This window comes from Aythya ferina, assembly GCF_964211825.1.
Source record: "Aythya ferina genome assembly, chromosome: 1".
Classification (NCBI taxonomy): domain Eukaryota; kingdom Metazoa; phylum Chordata; class Aves; order Anseriformes; family Anatidae; genus Aythya; species Aythya ferina.
In genome coordinates, this window is record NC_140296.1 from 144,474,537 (window position 1) to 144,491,690 (window position 17,154).

The following is a 17,154-nucleotide window of genomic DNA, read 5'->3' on the forward strand; positions in this document are numbered from 1 at the left end:
ATTTGATTTTATTTTTAAATTGGCAAAATAAAGAGAGAAAAAAAAAAAAAAAAAAAAAAAAAAAAAAAGATAGGTTTCATATCACTGAAGAGCTCTACCTGTGGCACCTCCATAGACTCTGTTTGGCCATGAGCTACTACTTACCTGGGGGAACACTGAGGACTGCAGGGCTACTAAAGCAGTGACTTCTGCTGGGTCTCTGGGAGCCCAAACCACCACTAGTCTGTCTTGAGCTGAAAGGCAATGTCCTGCAATAAGGCCCTTTGGCTTCACAGTGTGTGAACCTGCAGTTGCCATCCTCCTGGTTCTGGAACATTCCTCATCATCCTGCTCTTGTTTCTTGATCTGTCCTAACACCACCACCACCCTCCACTTTCTACCCCATATTGGTTTACCCGGCCAATGTGGTTAACCGGCCGGGTTAAGAGACACTAAATCCACACTTTTGAAAAGCCTGGTTGCTGGTATGAGGGAGGCAGGTTTTAGTTAAATTATTTTGACTTCCTCAGCAGTAATGCTGCAAATTAAATAAAGTGCTAGGGTCAAAAGTGATTTTATTTTGGCTTAATTCTCTTCTCTCCTCATTTGTAACTGTTTGTTTTGCAGGAAACAAGAAAATGTTCCAATAACAATATCAGCTCTGGCCCCACCAATTTTTTATTGTTCCCCACAACCTCTTAAATACTCAATGCTATCTGTAAGGACTATCAAGCTGTCACAGAGGATTTCTACCTATGAAAGGTGCTGTATAACAGGAAGAACTAAGAGTATTCAGGTAGAAGTATACTTACCCCATTAGACTGAATGCATTTTTTACTTGTTCTATTTTTTTATGATAGTTTTCACGATTGGAATAGGGGCAATTGCACGTGAGACTGTAGACGATACTTCTTAACTTCCAGTCATTAAACAAAGAATTTATTATTCTAATTCCTCTTGTTTTACTTTGCCTTTTAATCAGAATCTGAGGCCCTGTGTGGTCCTAAGACAATACTCTTCCTTTGTAATGTGATAGGCTGAAAGTTTTTATTTCCTAAATATGTTTCAAGTTAAATACATACCCTAAATGCCTTCAGTAGTTTGATGATGTTATATCAAGCTTAGATGTCAATAGGCTCTTGGGTTCAGATCATATTCACTGAAATTGCCTTATGTGGCCATACGACCTCTTGCTAAATTCCTGGAAAAGTGATGAATATGTTAGCAACTAGGAAAGGACACAAGTCCACCCTCCTGAAGAAAATGGGAACTAGCTCAAGGAAGGGTGGGGTTAGTGGTACTCTGTTAGCCAAAAGATATCATAAGAAAACTGTTACCTCTGGAAATGTATTACACTAATGCATTCTGATAACTACTCCTGGCAAATTGCTCCTGCCGTGTTAGGTTACACCTTTGTGAGAAAGACTCTTAACAAACAGGACCTGGGCTGCTTTTGTCCCTCCTAACAGCTCTTTGGAAGCATTTAGTCTTGTTTTGTTCTGTTACCTTGGGCCTAAATATTTGTAGCACCAGTAGTGAAAGAGAGATTGACTTGTCCCGTCATGCTGCATAGTGGCGGGACATGCTGCAATGAGTTCTTGGGGCTTGTAGGTCACCAGGTGGAAAATGCTTAACCGTGGCTCTCCCACACTGGAGGTGTGTTAACCATGAAATCACTGAGGATTTCTGCACATATGCATTTTATTTTATTTTATTAATTTTAATAATTTTATTTTATTAATTTTATTTTGCTGCTCTGCTTCCCTTTGCTTCTGGTAATACAAAAAAAAAGAAAAAGCTACAAGTAGAAAAGTATTTTGCTCAGTTGAAAATCTAACACTTTATTCACCCCCACATGAAAATGTTTTCCTTGTAAATCTTGATTGAAACCTTGTCTGAAATGGCATTTTTTTAAAACCTGATGTTACTGAGGTTTGGGTTTTAAGAGAAATCACTGGGCTTTCTCTTCCAGGGCAAATGGGTTAATATTATCGGGGATCTGTTCTGCAGCAGCAATGTGGACTACATGCTCAGCAAGCAGGGAAAATGAGGCAGGGCTGAGGCGAGTGGGGCATTTGGAGCCCTGCTGAGGAGCTCTCTGCCAGGCAGGGTGAGTCAATGGCAACCCTGCGGCTGGCTGCCAGCAGGGCCAGCGGCCCGGCCTGCGGCACTCAAGGGGACAGGCAACAGTAGGCCATGCTCCCCTGCTGCCACTGGGGAATCCTGGCACAGGGCTGTGGGTGCAGGGGATGCATTGATTTCCCACCATGCAGCTGCAGGAAAGCCCAGTGCAGACCCTCAGAAAATTAACTGTGAAAGAAAAAACCCTGAACACCAGAGTAATCCTATGTAAAGTGAAGCTGAGGATGGGTGCGGCTTTCCTGTCTAGAGTTCAGCTGGCCAGCTGTAAATGAAATAGCTGCAATGGCCCTGTAGTTCTACAAGTAATTGGAGATTGCTCATCAAGGTCAGGAACACTGTGGATCCCAGTATGACACCCCAGCTCTAGAAAATAACTCTGTGATGTGAAACCCTGCACAAGGCACTTTCCCCCTCGGTGCTGGTGTGTAAATAACAGCTGCTCCCCTGCGCTCAGGCAGTCGTGGAGCAAGGAGAGTGCCTTCCTGAGCTGTGGTGCTTGAGTCCTGCACCAAACATGGGTCCTGCACCAAACACAGGCCCTGCACCAAACACAGTTCCCTGTTTCTCCACAGGAATTATCCCCGTGAGCCCTGGCAGCAGCTAATTAGGTCCCTCCTTGACAAGGTGAGCTTTTGATTTGGACACCTCCACTTTGCTCAAGCCTTGTTTCAAGCACAGAGTTACTCAGCTAGCTCCTTCCCTAAATCCTATTGACTCTTGTGGGATGACTGCTCTGCCTATGGACCACCGGTGTGTGGCCTGCTAGTGACTGTACCCTCTTGGGGGTCTGATGTGGCAACCTGCCACCATGCAAATCCTCAGTGAGGCCAAAGGAGGAGCTTGCTATGTCCAGCAGTCTAGAACCAAGGCTTTGAGGTACCAGGTGATATTCAAACAGCTTACATCTGTTGGGCTGCACATAATATATGGTATTGCAACTCTTCCAAGATAAATGAAATAATAGCCTATGATATGTATCTTTATGGCTTGTTTAGTGGTTGTGTTCCTGACTCAGTGGGCAATTTAAGAGGATGCTTCCTGAAATTAATTACTTTGGGGGCAATTAACATCATCCATGATCATGAAACAATGCAAGCAACAACTCTTTTGGTTTTTCTCATCTCCCTAGGGAGGAAGCACAAGTCTGGGACCTGAGTCAAATAACTTTCAGCAAGAAGAGACTTGAAATGTGTAAGATGATTCCTCTTGTCCTTTGAAGGAGAGAGGAAAGGAGAAGCTCCTTCCACACTCCAACATACAAGGCTATGACCCACTTTTATGCTTTACCATGTAAATGGAATGTAATGGCCTGATATGAAATGCACCCATGCAAATATTAAGATAATCCCTTACTGGAGTGCTTGTTTTCTGAATAGCTACCACTGTGTTTCATGGGACCTGGCTCATTCTGTTGTTACACAAAAGCCCTGACCTGCAGGTGTGGCACCACAAACCAGACAGCATTGAGACTGGCTGGAGACGTGTGAGAGGACTCAGAGACTTCACTGAAATGTACTGAAATATAAATTGAGTGTGTAAAACAGCAAGAAAAGGATAGCTGGGAAAACCAGTTACTGTCATTGTGGTCTTGATTTCTCTCAAAGTCTGCAGCAAGAATCTTCCTCTGATGAGTAAGGTGCCCTTCAGGTGGTGCAGGTCTAAGCCGTAGCTAAGGCTGATGTGCAAGGCTGAACTCTGCTGGGGTGTCTGTGGGAAAATCCTCAGCCTGCCCTGGCTGTGCCTGCCCTAGCCCAATGCCACACTACCCAGCACCCAGGCGTGCTGTCTGCAGAGCTGCACTGGCTGGAAAGAACCACTGCAAAAACTGTGGAAAACAGGTGAGGAGGTGTCAAATAAACAACAGAATTGATGCAAGAGAAGGCAGAAGGAGAGTATAGTCATGAGGGAGGAAGCAGCAACCACTTAGGTTGGTTTGAACTATTGCAAAACATAACTCTGAGCCAGCGATGGCACCCAGATCAAAACGCAGGATTTCCTGGTCCTATATGGTGCAATTGTGTCTACTTGCCTTTACTTTGCTGTCCACAGTAAATTGCCTTTGAAGCAAGCACAGGGCTTTTAAGTGCTCCATAAAACAGCTGAATCATGTGTTGAATAACCTCAGTCAGGGAGCAATGCTTGCTCTTTGCAACTAGTTGAAAACTAGTCAGCAACCAGATCAGACTGAAGAAGTTTTCCTTTACAAAGAGTCAAAGTACAATTAACCAATGTTTTTTCATACCTTCAGGCAATCTTTCTTTGGTTTCATCCATTTGTATTTTTTCTTTCAGTTCAATTCAAAGTCAATTAAATCTCACCTTGAATCACAGAACACCTGTTTGTTTGATGTCAATCTCTTTTTCTTTGAGCTTTTGTGAAGAAACAAAAGTAATGGCAAATTGGGGATTTTATTCCCCTACAGTTTTGTTTCAGCTTAATTTCAATGAAAGAAGCATTTTTCAAATTTGAGTGACAGAATCCATTGTGATATCACCTAGGAAATTATTATCAGGCAGCATATTGGGCGTTCTCAGTCTCTTTCCATACTCCTTGACAGAACAGAGTTTCATATATCTTGCCAGAGATCAAGCTGGTTGTATTGCTCTACGAACTCCCAGCTCTCCTTTTACCCTTTATGTAGATAATTGTTATGTTTATCATTCTGCAGTCCTCTTGAACCTCACCACTTGTGCTGGAGATAATTGTTTATCTTCAGAGAGCACTTCACTTTAAGTATTCCAGGAATATGTTTTACTAGACCTGACAATGATAACATGTATTTTATTATATCAGTGATTATGGTCTGTTCTGGTCCATGCTTCTATCTCCTTATTTACCTTAGCAAGATATTGCATGTAGCTCTGTGGTCCTCTTAGAGTACTGCCTGATCTACTTAAAAAGTTGAAAATGAACTTAGGCATTTGACTTGGCCAACTTTAATACTGCACTAAGACTGAAAAGAAAGCAGTTAGACAATAGTTAACTTAATACATGTCAAACTTTTTAGGTGGACACGGAACTGGACGTTCTACAGCTTTTTTTTTTTTTTTTTTTTTCCCACATGCCTCTTTTTATATGAGAAGTAGAAAAGAATATAAAGCACAGGTGATAGACAAGTATCGGGATTGATTTTTTAGGGGAAAAACAAACAAACAAAAAAGAAACACAACAAGCAACCAACCAAAAACCACTGTGAGCATTCCTTTTGAGAGGAAACTTATTTTCCTAAGAAGAAATCTGAGCAGATGTAAGCTTCTTCAAAGCTAGAAAACTATAGAGCTGAAATACAAAATGTTACATACTATCTGAAAATCAAGTTATTTTAATTAAGCCATCTTCTGGCCATGGCAGAATTGTAATTTTCTCAAATGCTTAGAGCATGTTTTCAGTATTGCTGTTAGAGGACCTAGACTAGCACAAATCCTTCTATGCTCAGAGCATGAACTGGGAACAGTTTTTGCTCAGGATCTCCAGACGGTTCTCAAAAACAGTTGGATCCTGTCTTCCCTGGCACACAGGTGCTGCCTGGCTTTGTGCTCCCAGGGGACAGCACATGGCAGCAGCACAGATTGGCTCTCACCTTGTGGGTAGTGTAGTTCAGCACTGATGCTTCAGTGAGAGCCCCCAGCTGGGTTTCCTAGATGAATAATAACTTCTTAAACATTTTACAACATTAAAACAATCCATATTCCTATATTTGTGATTCTGGCAAAAAATATGTTGTGGGAGGCTATGATAGGTATTATCTGTCTCAAAAGGGTATTCTAAAACACAAAGGGTTTGCTTTTGACAAGGACTTCCTTGCCCAAACCAGGCTAGGAATAACAGCTGTTCTGGTTCACCTGAGCCGTTTACCCTTCCAACTCTCACTTTCATTTTTCTTTGCACTATCCAGAGTAAGAAACAGCGTCTTCTTGGTTTTCTGTATTTGTATTTTTTTTTTATGTGCTGGGTGAGTTTGCAGTAATGCTGGTTAGGTAAGTCATTGCTGCTCTTGTCTGTGCAGAGAAGATTTAGAAGTGATAACATAAATATGCTTCTGTTCTCACTTTTCTACAGTTAACTTTATGGTGGTAAATGCGCTGCAGACATGTTCTAATGGCAACAGTCATTAGTAGAAAAAGGCTGCATCTAAACCTGGCACTGAATTGCCTCTTTCCAGGATTGTGGAGATGGCTTGCCAAAGTGCGTTCTCTTAAGCATTTATCTGTGCATCTGGCCTTCTCTTGGCATGGGATGGGCCTGTGCAGTGTGAAACGAAGCTACCACTTCAGCATAATGCTGAAACATAATAAGCTAAAGCCTCTAGCCAAATGAAACTTGTAAACGGTATGTCACTTTCAGATGAGAGAACAGTTCAGGCAGGTTCAGAGTTCTGCACAAATTGCTTAGCCAGCCGCAATTACCCTGTGTGTTTTTTAATATTGCTGAGCAAAATGAAGCACACTAATTTTTAGAACTGCAGCCTGCTGCCGACATGCAGCTGGCATCTAGGCATTTCAACCACATGAAGCGTTAGTGAGTAGTAAGCCAAGGTCAAATACTGCTATTGCCGATGGAGGTTGGGTTACTTGTAAAGTACTGTGAATTCTTGTGGACACGGACATTAGACTATCATTAAGGCTGTAATTGAATTATGGTTAGACTCTTCCTCTCTGTTCCCATGCAGAGCATATGCTGGAAACATGAGAGGACAGACTAAAAAATGTAATGATACTCTTACTCCTTTCCAGCTTTCATTATTTGATTTTTTTTTTTCCTTCAGTTCTGAAGACAGTCTTTTTATAACCAATGTGCAGAAATTTGTAGAGATGCACACCTGTGCATATATATGAGAGACACTGGAATTCAGTGCACCTGAATAGATTTCACACCTTGTAAAAACAGCCCAGGTGATATGAATACTCTCCTGGCAAAAGGGTGCCCCTGAGCTAGCATATTGCATGAGGTAGCTCTTGCAGAGTGTGTGGGAGTTGTAAAATACACATAAGCTACAGTTGCCTGTCAGAAGTAATAAATCTCAGCAACAACAACAAAGTAGTTGGTAGTTATTGTGCCTTGAAGGTGGAGTAAAGCCAGGCAATGCCTGAACCTGCCGTGCTTGCAGCAGAGTGCTCGCAAAGGCAGGTAGTGCTGCTTGCAGCATCAGTGCTCTTATGTAACGTGTTTCTTTAACAGCAATTGAAAATGATTTGTCTGCCTGAATGAGAGGAAGAAAGCACTTTATTTGAAGTAAGTACTTTCAATTCGTGTCCAAATATATAAAGTTTCTAAAAAATAAAGTGTGCTGTGCTTCTGCCCTTAAAGGTGGCACGACACTGCTAAGCTTCACCCTCCTGCAAATACCATCAAGTATTTAGCAGCCAAAGTTTAGATCAGGGAGATGAGAGAAATCACTGAGTCCATCCAAACTGTTAGAAAGTGGTAGGTTAAGTGATAGTTTTATCTATATCCTTTCTGGTCTCTGGAAAGGATTTCTTCAGAATTTTGATCATGTAGCTGAGATACAGTTGTATAATTTTTCTTAATCTTAGCCTGGGCTTGAATCTGGGCTGCAGATCTGTTTGCACCAAGCTGGTATATATAGCTGAGCACAGGCTTGTTGAGCTGTGGCATGGACTGATGATTTGTATATTCTGAAAACCTATTATTAAATTATTATTATTTTTTATAGTAAGTGCAAACTATTTATTTTAAAAATACTATCACAGTACATTTCTATTTTAGCTAATGCATGTTTGTTCTGTAACTGTAAGATACACAGACCTTCCTTTTCTTATCTATCCCAAGGACAGGAAGGGGACACATGGACTCACAGCCACATGTGTTTTATACTGAGGAGGGCTCCCCAGTGCGCGTTGCTGCTACAGGACATCAGAAAAGAACAACCCCCTTCCAAAGTGATATATCAACTGAAATCAGATATGTCTGTTCAAAACAAACAAACAAAAAAATCAATCCAAACCCAGCAGGTTTTCAGGTTAGTATGGAGTGATGAAACTGAACTTTTTAATAAAATACCTCCAGGTCCTCAGGGGTAAGTAACCGTTGCCAGGAGTGGAGATTGTTATGCTGCTCTGGAATGCTGAATTGCTACAAATACTCCCATTGCCTTAAATAACAGTTTTGATAGTATCTTTGACTTTTAAAAAATTTATTATATTTTTGTCAAATACAGCCCTGTATCTTCATGACACATGTGGGCTCCCAGTGGACGCTGCGGAAATTCCACCTGGTGCCAAAACAGTCCTTTTAATAAGCCTTTTCAGAGTATTACAAAAGCAACTGCAACAACAACAAACTATCACTTCAGTACTCTGCTGAGAAAGTGGTGTGGATTATCACCAGAGAGTAACCTGAGGTGAATATTTTAGGGTAGAATGGAGCTATGTTCCTGTGGCATCTGAGATGGAAGAGGTGAGGTTAATTCAGCCACTGCTCTTCCAGACAAGCCAAAGCAGGGCACAAGGTTCATAACAGGCTTTACTGATGCCAAGAGCCTTTCATTGATCTGACAGGTGAGCAATAATAAATATATTACCTTTCACTGTGGGAATTCAGCAAGGTCTTCCAGAACAGGTAAAACCTGTTGGTCTTTTCCTGCTGCACGTTCTGAACCACAACATTAATACAGATAATGAGATTTGAGCACAGAGTTCTGGTTGTACTTTTGTGTGTGCTGAGGCTTAGGTAGGCAATGCTACAGTGTAGTTCTGTCTCTACATAACCTTACAGGATTTTTTTTCTTAGAGGGCATACCTGTTGAGGAATAAAATTCAGTTTCATACATGATTTGTGATGGCACCTAGGCTTCTTAAGGCCTCCAACATCTTGAAAGAAAGACTCCAGTCTTCCTGGCAAGGTCTTTGGTGATTCCTAAAACACTTGTCTGCCCTCACTCAATTGCCTTGTACTTGGACTCTGTGCTTGGGATCTTCAGGCTTGCATTCCTCTCTGTTTTGTACTGACAGGACTAGCTCTTCTGTTAGTAATTAGTGCTAACTAGTTCATATATTTCATAGAACTATAACTGAAGTTGATCAATATCAATACTGAGATTAAGCTTTTAGCAGATATTCATTTAGTTTTCCATCATCTATAAAAGAAACCTGGGAGTTACCTTGTGAACATACAACCTCCAACATCAGTGCTGTTAGAGTAGCGGATTATGGTGGTATTCTGCTTTGGAGACATAACAAATGAATTATTTCAGTATGAAGTTCTTTCTTACAATTTCTTAAAATGTGTCTGTTCCCTCCTGAGCTGTGATATGTTTCTTTCTTTCACTTAGTTCATCATTTACTAAGTGACAGATGCAGTACAAACTTTTCCTATCTACTAAATGCCCCCCACAAGCCCAGTTATTTTCCCATTGACCTTACCTGTATAGGAAATAGGTTCTAAATATGTTTAGAAATGTAGGCTCCAGCTCCATGGGCACCTCTTTTACCCATCAGTTGTTTATATCTAGGTTCCCAGGTGAACTAGCATTTCTAACAGATGTTGGAAAAAAAAGAATAAAACTGATCTGTAAGTTAGCATTACAATTATAAAAGAAGCTCCACATTTTCAAATGAACCAAGCTGCTATAGTCATTTCTAGCTTTTTGCCTTTTCCTCTGATTATAATTTTTCTTTAAGAAACAACAAACAAACAAGAAACAGAATGATGGCCCAGAAACAAAAATTAATCTATACATCCAAGTCCTAGTGCTTTACATAATGATAACCTCTAATATCATTACCTATTGAACGTGGTAATTTCTCTCCACGGTAACTGTATTGAGAAAAATTACTGCCACATCATACAAATATTTACACTGAGGGCCTAGGTAGTCTGTCTGTCTGGAAGCCATCTATTGACTATAGCTGGTGAAGACAGCTAATGAACAAGATTAGGTTTCCTCCTTGTCTGAGACCTCTTTCACAATTGACTGCATTGCTCATTCATCACCTAGGTGAGGCTCTAAGTTCTTTAAGAGATCGAACTGCTTCCTGATGTGGGGTTCACATATAAGCTCTTGATTAGTGAGTTGATTAAAGGAATTTCCAAAGCTTGCCCAGTCTGACTGATGGTGTCTATTACAGCTGTAATGTGAGAGTTTTACTGAAAGGAGAAGACAAACAGATAAAAGTATGGCAAAGGAAGCTGTCAGTGTTGTGAAAAATCAAGGCTTGAGCACAAGTACAGTAGAGTCTGAAAATAGATATGGGGAAGCTCTTTTGTTGCTATGACTTTTTTTTTTTTTTTCTCCTTTTTTCTCCTCAGCATGTACTTTTCCTTTCAAGTAAGAGTTATATGAAATCTAATGGAAGCAGAATTGTTGGTTTGATTGAAATAACAGGAAACCAAGTTAACATTAATGTCAACTGGAACAAATGTTTCTCTGGTTAATTCTTCCACCTAGGCAAGGCCACATGGAGCTTGATTTTCCAGCTAGCGGATGGGACTGCCTTCAACTGGAAAAGATTTCCTAGTTTTAAGCTACAGTTAGCACAAGGAATTTCTCTTTCTGTCCTCATGAACCTGAAGTGGTTTGTCAAGTTTTCACTTTATGCATAGAGGCTTGTAAAATATTGTTGAGATTATATGGTATGAGTGGAGAGTAAACACTAAGCACCATTGGAACATCACCTCCTGTCAGCAATTGCCATACACAGAATAGAAACAACTGAGTTGTCCACAGTTGTCCACATAAATTAATCTATGTCACACTGGAGCAGAAAGATTCCAACCATAAAGTTATAGAAACGCTGGTTGGAAGGAACTTCTGGTGGTCACTTAGTTTATTCTCCCCCTGAATTTGCCCTGTGGATAACTCGCTTGTTTCTGTTCTCCGTGTGGTACAACTGGTGACATCTCCCCTGTGTGTGTGGCTGTATTGCACTGCTGCTACCTTAACCCACTCGCCAGGGGGAAGTGTGTAGATCTATGGGCAAATAATGTGTTAACACAGTTGCTGTTGAAACGAAGACAGACCTGAACAGCTGTATCTTACTTTGTTTTGGCAAGACAATCCTCCAGCCACACTTGAAACATCCTTTGTTTTGGGAGCTTCTCTTCCCTCCACCCTGTCCTGACTTTCTGTGTCTGGGGATGGGTTTTGGCTTGTATGGGGATAAGCAATGTGTTACCCTGACTTCAGTGCAAAATTTACAGGAGATGGAACTACTGGATTATTTCTGGTCTCACTTTTGTCTGGTGTTAACTTAAGAGACTCTCTGCTAAACCACAGCAAAAATGATTTGTGGCGGACAGCATGTATACAGCTAGCCTGTACAAAGATGTACCCCCAAAACATTAAGTGTTCTCTTGGAGGTCTGTGGGGAAAGAATTATATTTTGTTCATTTTAGGAGGAAAGAAAAGAGAAAAAATATCAGGACAACCTTCTCAGAAACCTCTTTTCTCCTCCTCACCTTTCTCCTCTTACCCCAAAAAAAAGGGTGTCGTTAAATGGCACGGATGCAAAAATTAAACTACTCCCTCATCTGCCTCCAGTAATGTGATAGATGTCTTTGTTAAATGGACAGCAGTGGAAAGGGGCAGCTATGGGTTATTTGCTGCCACTCCTGTGAAGATGGAAAGTCATGCTGGGGCTTTGATCCCAGACAGAACTGAGAACCACCCATAGTCAAAGGAAAGAAGTAATCTTGCCAGTGACACCCTGAGCAGTCAGGAGAATGTTTTCTTGCCCAAACTGTGAGTAATGAGTGTTTAACACAAATTTTGTTGAGAGGTTTCTCTGGCTTGCAATTTTATACTGATTTTTATTTTTATTTTTTTTGCAGCTGCACGTCTATGGAGAAAAAATCCTAGCCAAGGCCATAAAACCAGGCTGCACGGATAGAAATGGAGATAGAGCAACACATGCATCTACTGCAAGGTGGGTGGTGTAAGCACACTAGAGATCGGGAACCATTATTCAGGGCTGCATTGTATTTACCTTTGCTTTGTCTCCTGGCTGGGAATCAACCAGCTGCTATTTGCTGACTTTAATGGAGCACCTGAGAGTGGACATGCCTTTTCCAAGTGTTTTGCCAAGCACTGGTAACACAATAGTTTATCAGTGCTGCTAAGTGCATTTTCCAAGGAATTTCCAAGGAATGAGTGCCCACAGGAACAGCAGAAAGCGGCCTCTGCACTGCTCAACGCCTTCCAGGTTGCAGTGCTGTGTCCACCCCAAGCTTTGTTCAAGGATCCACAGAATCCATCCCATGGGCCACGTGTCTGCTTCATGAACCGCCCCCCCCCCCCCCCCCCCCCCCAGGTCTTGCTGCTGCCTGGTATCCTGCCCAGCACTGTTAGAGCAGACACTGGTGGAGAGCCAGCAGGACACACGGTGTCCTGTTAGTTGAGAGCATCGCTTCTGCTGCAGCAGTGGGGAAAAATACCAGGTACCTACCTGTGCCCGTGTGCAGGCAGGTAGAGCCTTGCACAGAGTAAGGATGGGCTGGGGTGGCAGCCACAAGCTGGACTGCTCTCTGGCCCTGGAAGGAAGGTGAGCATAAGGGGGAACAGAGTAGGCACCATGAGCCTGATGTTTTGTGGTTGAAGTCCTCTGGGGGAACTGGCCTGTGGACCAGTTCCCCAAGTCAGAACAGGAGGATGTGAAATAGATTTTTCCATTGAAAAATGCACAGAATGGCAACAGTAGGGACCAGATTTTAAATCTGTATATAAACATCTTCTTAGATCAGGCTACCACATGCTCTTATGCTTTTTTCTCTTCTTATGCCATTTTAACAAATTCACGCCTGTACCCACTGCAGTAAATATAAAAAATTTGGGGTTATCTGCAAACCACAGGTCCTTGTCTTTCAGGTGTACTAAATACCTCTTCTTTTATAGACCGAGCATATTGTAGATTACTGAATTAACTGTGCTGTCTTTACTATCCAAAATTACTCCCACAATAACTTAATTGCAGCCCTAAGCCCAGGTAATGGTGAATCTATATTTCCATGTAACAGCAGTAAATATCTGATCTAATGAGGAAAAACCTCCTTGGTGGAGCAGTAGTACACACTTACTCAGCAGGCACAGCCCTGGCCAGGCTGCCAGCCTGCAGACGTGGCTGCGCACAATGCAAGTGTCAGAAAATGCTGGTTTCCCAATGTGTAGGACCTCACAAACCTGCAAAACAAAACTCTTTGAGCAACACTCAGCCCGTAAACCTTGGCAATAGCAAACCCAGCTTTTTATTCACTCCATGCATGAGCTGGAGAGAGCTGCATGCAGCCTGACAGGGTTTACAGCAAGGGTCTCCTGAGAGATGCCCTTCGTGCTGGAGGTGCAGGAAGCACCTCTGACCTTGATGGCCTTGCTTCCTGCTGAGTGAACTTCAGAGCTTCTGAAGTTTCTCCTTTTCCACACCCACTGCTTAGCCTTCCTCACTTTCACAGGTTACTGATCTCTCTCTTTCTTTTTTTTTTTTTTTTTTTTTTTTTTTTTTTTTTTTTGCCAGGGTAGCATTTGCTGCCCAACCATGGCTGGTAACACTTCTCACTGGAGTTTTGGCACCCCTCCCCTCTCACTAGAGAGGAGCCAGCTCCCTTCCCTCATCCCTACACTCTGACTTTCCTGCCTCTTCCTTGATGAACCAACTGCTCTGGCACCTACACCTCTTGCAAGCACCCCTACTTCAGCCTGTTACATGAGGAGACATGTTTTCTTCCTTCTCCTTGCGTCATTTATGTCATTTGTGCCAAAACTTCCACAATAACATCTGCAGGAACACTTCTGCTCTTGAAGCATCAGTTATTGACTTCCAGATTTTAAGTATTTTCAGGCAGAGTGGTAGTATCATTAAAAAAAAGTCTACAGCAATGCTGCTTGCAAATATTTCCAGGTTTGTAAATCTAAAACCTTGCAAATCTTTGTAGATTCTTCTTTTCATCAGCATATCTATTATCTGACCTGATATTTCTCATCACAGCCTCCCTTTGTTTTAAAAAGGAATTACAATCTTCTTCCATATGCTTTTAAAACATCAAATATTCTATTAATAAGATGTTATTTGAAGGCTATATGCATCATATTAGCCTTTTTTTTTTTTTTTTTCCTAACTTCATGAAAGGAGAAACATCTTCAGGATCCTTATTTTATTTTATGAAACAAAACAAAACCAGGCTAAAATTCCTAAAATCCCAGCTTTCTTTTCAGGCTGAAAGCAGGACCCAGACAACACACCTAATCCAATGCGCTAGCGAAGAGAGCGAGCTGACAGCCCGCGTGGCTGCCCCGTCTCTCCTCAAGGATAGAAGTTGTCTTTGAAAGCCTCCATTGTTCTCCGTGCAGCATCCTGCATGTTACCTAGCTGTAAGTGCTATGCAAACACAAAGGTAACCACAGCACAAACACACCGTGCAACCCCTCCCCTCCATGCTGCCAAGCAACATTTTTATTACAAAGAATTTTTTTTAAAAACAGAAGTTAAAAAAAAAAAGTCTCCTCTTTATTTCCCTATTTTTTCTTGTCAGCTTTTTTTCCACGGGCTTTGTTTTAATCTGTTACAGCTCATCTAAGGTTCTCCAGCCTTCAGAGGTTGTATGGCGTTTAAACTCTTGCTGAGTTTTTAATTGGACCATGCCAAGTGTCCAGTGTGGGTTAAACTAAAGTCTTCTAATGTATCTTGAAGCACACTGTGCTTTCCAGGCAGAGTTCAGTGCTGATTTTACATTACCAATTTATTTTGTTGTTATTCCAAGCCAAAAACAGCTATTCTAGCTGGGACCATTATCTTATGACCTTTGTGGGCTTCATTAAGTTTTTGAACTTTCCGAAAGATATTGCCCTCTTAACCAGCAGCTAAGGTCACCCTAAAAAGCCCCTCTGTCTTCATCATTTTTTGTGCTCACCCAGGGGCTCACGCTCTACTATTTATATTGCTAGTGAACATGCAGACTAAAGGTATCACCTTGGCAGTCTTTTTGTTCCTTCTGCAGATAATTGTGGTCTTATTTCTGAGTAAAGCACCCTATCTTCAGAATGAAGGGATTCAAATCTCTCTATATTATTTGGAGATCAAATCTCCAAATGGCATCTCCATAAATGCCTCTTTCAATTGAGAGATGTCATGCAGGAAATGCTAGTTATGGCTTCAGTCTACCTGTAGCCAGCTCTTGTATCACTGCAGTCCTGCCACTGTCCCTCTCCTCCATAAAGCATCAGATGTTTACTTGGCTTTTGTGTGAGAGATCATCAGCTCTTCAGGGACTCCCTCTGTCCCTGATTCACACTTTAATATATACAATTCCTATGCAAAATAAGAACCTCACAAACAAAAAAAATTAACCTAAACACTGTGCACATGCACAGTGCAATATTTTATATAGCTTTATTCTATTTGGTAAGGGAAGAAGAGCACAAGGCAATAATATTTAGGAGCAATGATATCAAAAAAAAAAAAAAAGATGAGAGGATGAAATGAGGGAAGCAATGGCTACTGTCTTGGCAATGAATTGATCTCTGTAGTCTTTGGTACAACATTATTATTTTATTTGGTTGTGGGTAAGACACTATCTCAGCACAGGATGACCTGGGGTCAGTTCCTGGTTCAGCCAAAGACTTTCTGGATGCCCATCACTACGTTTAAAGTCAAGGTCTTGGCTCTCCTCTCTGTAAGAGCAAGTGGGAAGGTTTTATTTCCCAAATCCAAGACTATGGCAAGGATGATTCAGTAGTGATATGGCCCATGGTAAAGTTTACTAGCAAAGGTTTAGCTCAGTTAAGGAGGAACAAAGAAATTTCCTGGTGCCTTGACAGCTCAGCAATACTGGACAGAGTTGTAACAGATCGTGAAAGTATAAACAAATTATTTGCGAGAGTACTCTGATGCTTTCAGGCTCCAGTTGTAGGAGTCTCAGTCACTGTACCTAGATGTAATTCAGAAATGAATTTGCCCTTTAAAAAGAAGGGGTAAGATTTGAAAATACATTTGTTGCATTCCAGCAAGGAGTTTCACTAGTAATAACAAAGACCAAGGACAGTTTTTTTTTTTGTTTTTTTTTTTTTTGTTTTTTTTTTGTGTGTGTGTGTGTGTTAGAGAGAACACTTTATTATTTCTCTAACATTTGTTGCTTTCTTTGGAATCCTGCTGAAATGTTTTTGATTACCTACAAGTAGGAGATCAGTTGTAATAAGGCGTGTCATTGTTTCTCATCCATGTTTATAGCTTTCAGTTGTTGCCAGGCCTGACATTCCTCTCTGCGACTTTTGAACACCACCGTGATTTTAAAGAGACACTATCTGTAGAAACAACTCAAAAAGTTTGCACCCTATTCTTAATTATCTCTTACTGGGAGTTAGACTAACTAGAATGCCTAAAAATGCCCAACATTGGTGTGTCTTCTTTTTAACTGAGTGTGAGTTTAACAGAAGTAAACCAGTGCTTGACTATTTCTAACAGCCCTCTCCCTGATCTTTAGACTGCAATTCTTCATTCCTGTGCTACTGTGTCTGTAGTTTGTTTTCTGTATGTTAACTTGCACTACCACTACCTTTATGCAGGGAAAGTAAACTTGTTCAGGCTTCTTGCTCTTTATTCATTCGTGGCGTATGCAGCATTATTTGGGTTAACAAGTTAGGAGATAAAGTTAGATTTTAATTGTCTGTTTTCTGTCGTATTTTAAAATATATAAAAATATTTTTCTCAACATGAGGTGCTATAAATTCCCCTCCCCTGTGTTGTTTTTGGACCTGGTGTATTTTTAAAATGACCTTTTAAAAAACAATAGTATTTTTCAAACCTCCTACTGGAATGCATTTGATTTGTATTATTCAAAGCAAATGTGAAAGGCCAACAGACCTATGAAAATGACCTGTGCTAGGAAAACAGGGTTGTTTGTTTAACTTCTAGGACACATTTTGTTCTGCATGCAGGTGTGTGACTTCCTGGGGACTCTAGGAGAACTATGCATCTACAAGCAGAATTTAGCTCCCTAATATCCAGAAATATGTTTGGACATGGTACAATGTCACAGTCTTCTGGCTGTACATTTCTTCTGGGAGCTAAACCTTTGGCCAGAACTGTT

The 17,154-nt window shown here is 41.2% G+C and overlaps 2 long non-coding RNA genes across 4 annotated transcripts; both read left to right on the plus strand.

Moving 5' to 3' along the window:
* Window positions 1–615: 615 nt before the first annotated feature.
* Window positions 616–4,450, plus strand: LOC311430273. Of its 2 annotated transcripts, XR_014688653.1 has the most exons (4): window positions 616–741; window positions 1,952–2,089; window positions 2,694–2,745; window positions 3,251–4,450. It is a non-coding gene; the product is annotated as an uncharacterized lncRNA (long non-coding RNA). The 2 variants fall into 2 exon arrangements; XR_014688654.1 differs by lacking the exon at window positions 1,952–2,089 and having other exon boundaries at window positions 705–775.
* Window positions 4,451–7,042: 2,592 nt separating this feature from the next.
* On the plus strand, window positions 7,043–16,330 carry LOC311430499. Of its 2 annotated transcripts, XR_014688847.1 has the most exons (5): window positions 7,043–7,185; window positions 7,300–7,353; window positions 7,912–8,101; window positions 11,911–12,005; window positions 14,285–16,330. It is a non-coding gene; the product is annotated as an uncharacterized lncRNA (long non-coding RNA). The 2 variants fall into 2 exon arrangements; XR_014688848.1 differs by lacking the exons at window positions 11,911–12,005; window positions 14,285–16,330 and adding an exon at window positions 10,529–10,630.
* The last annotated feature ends 824 nt before the right edge of the window (window positions 16,331–17,154 follow it).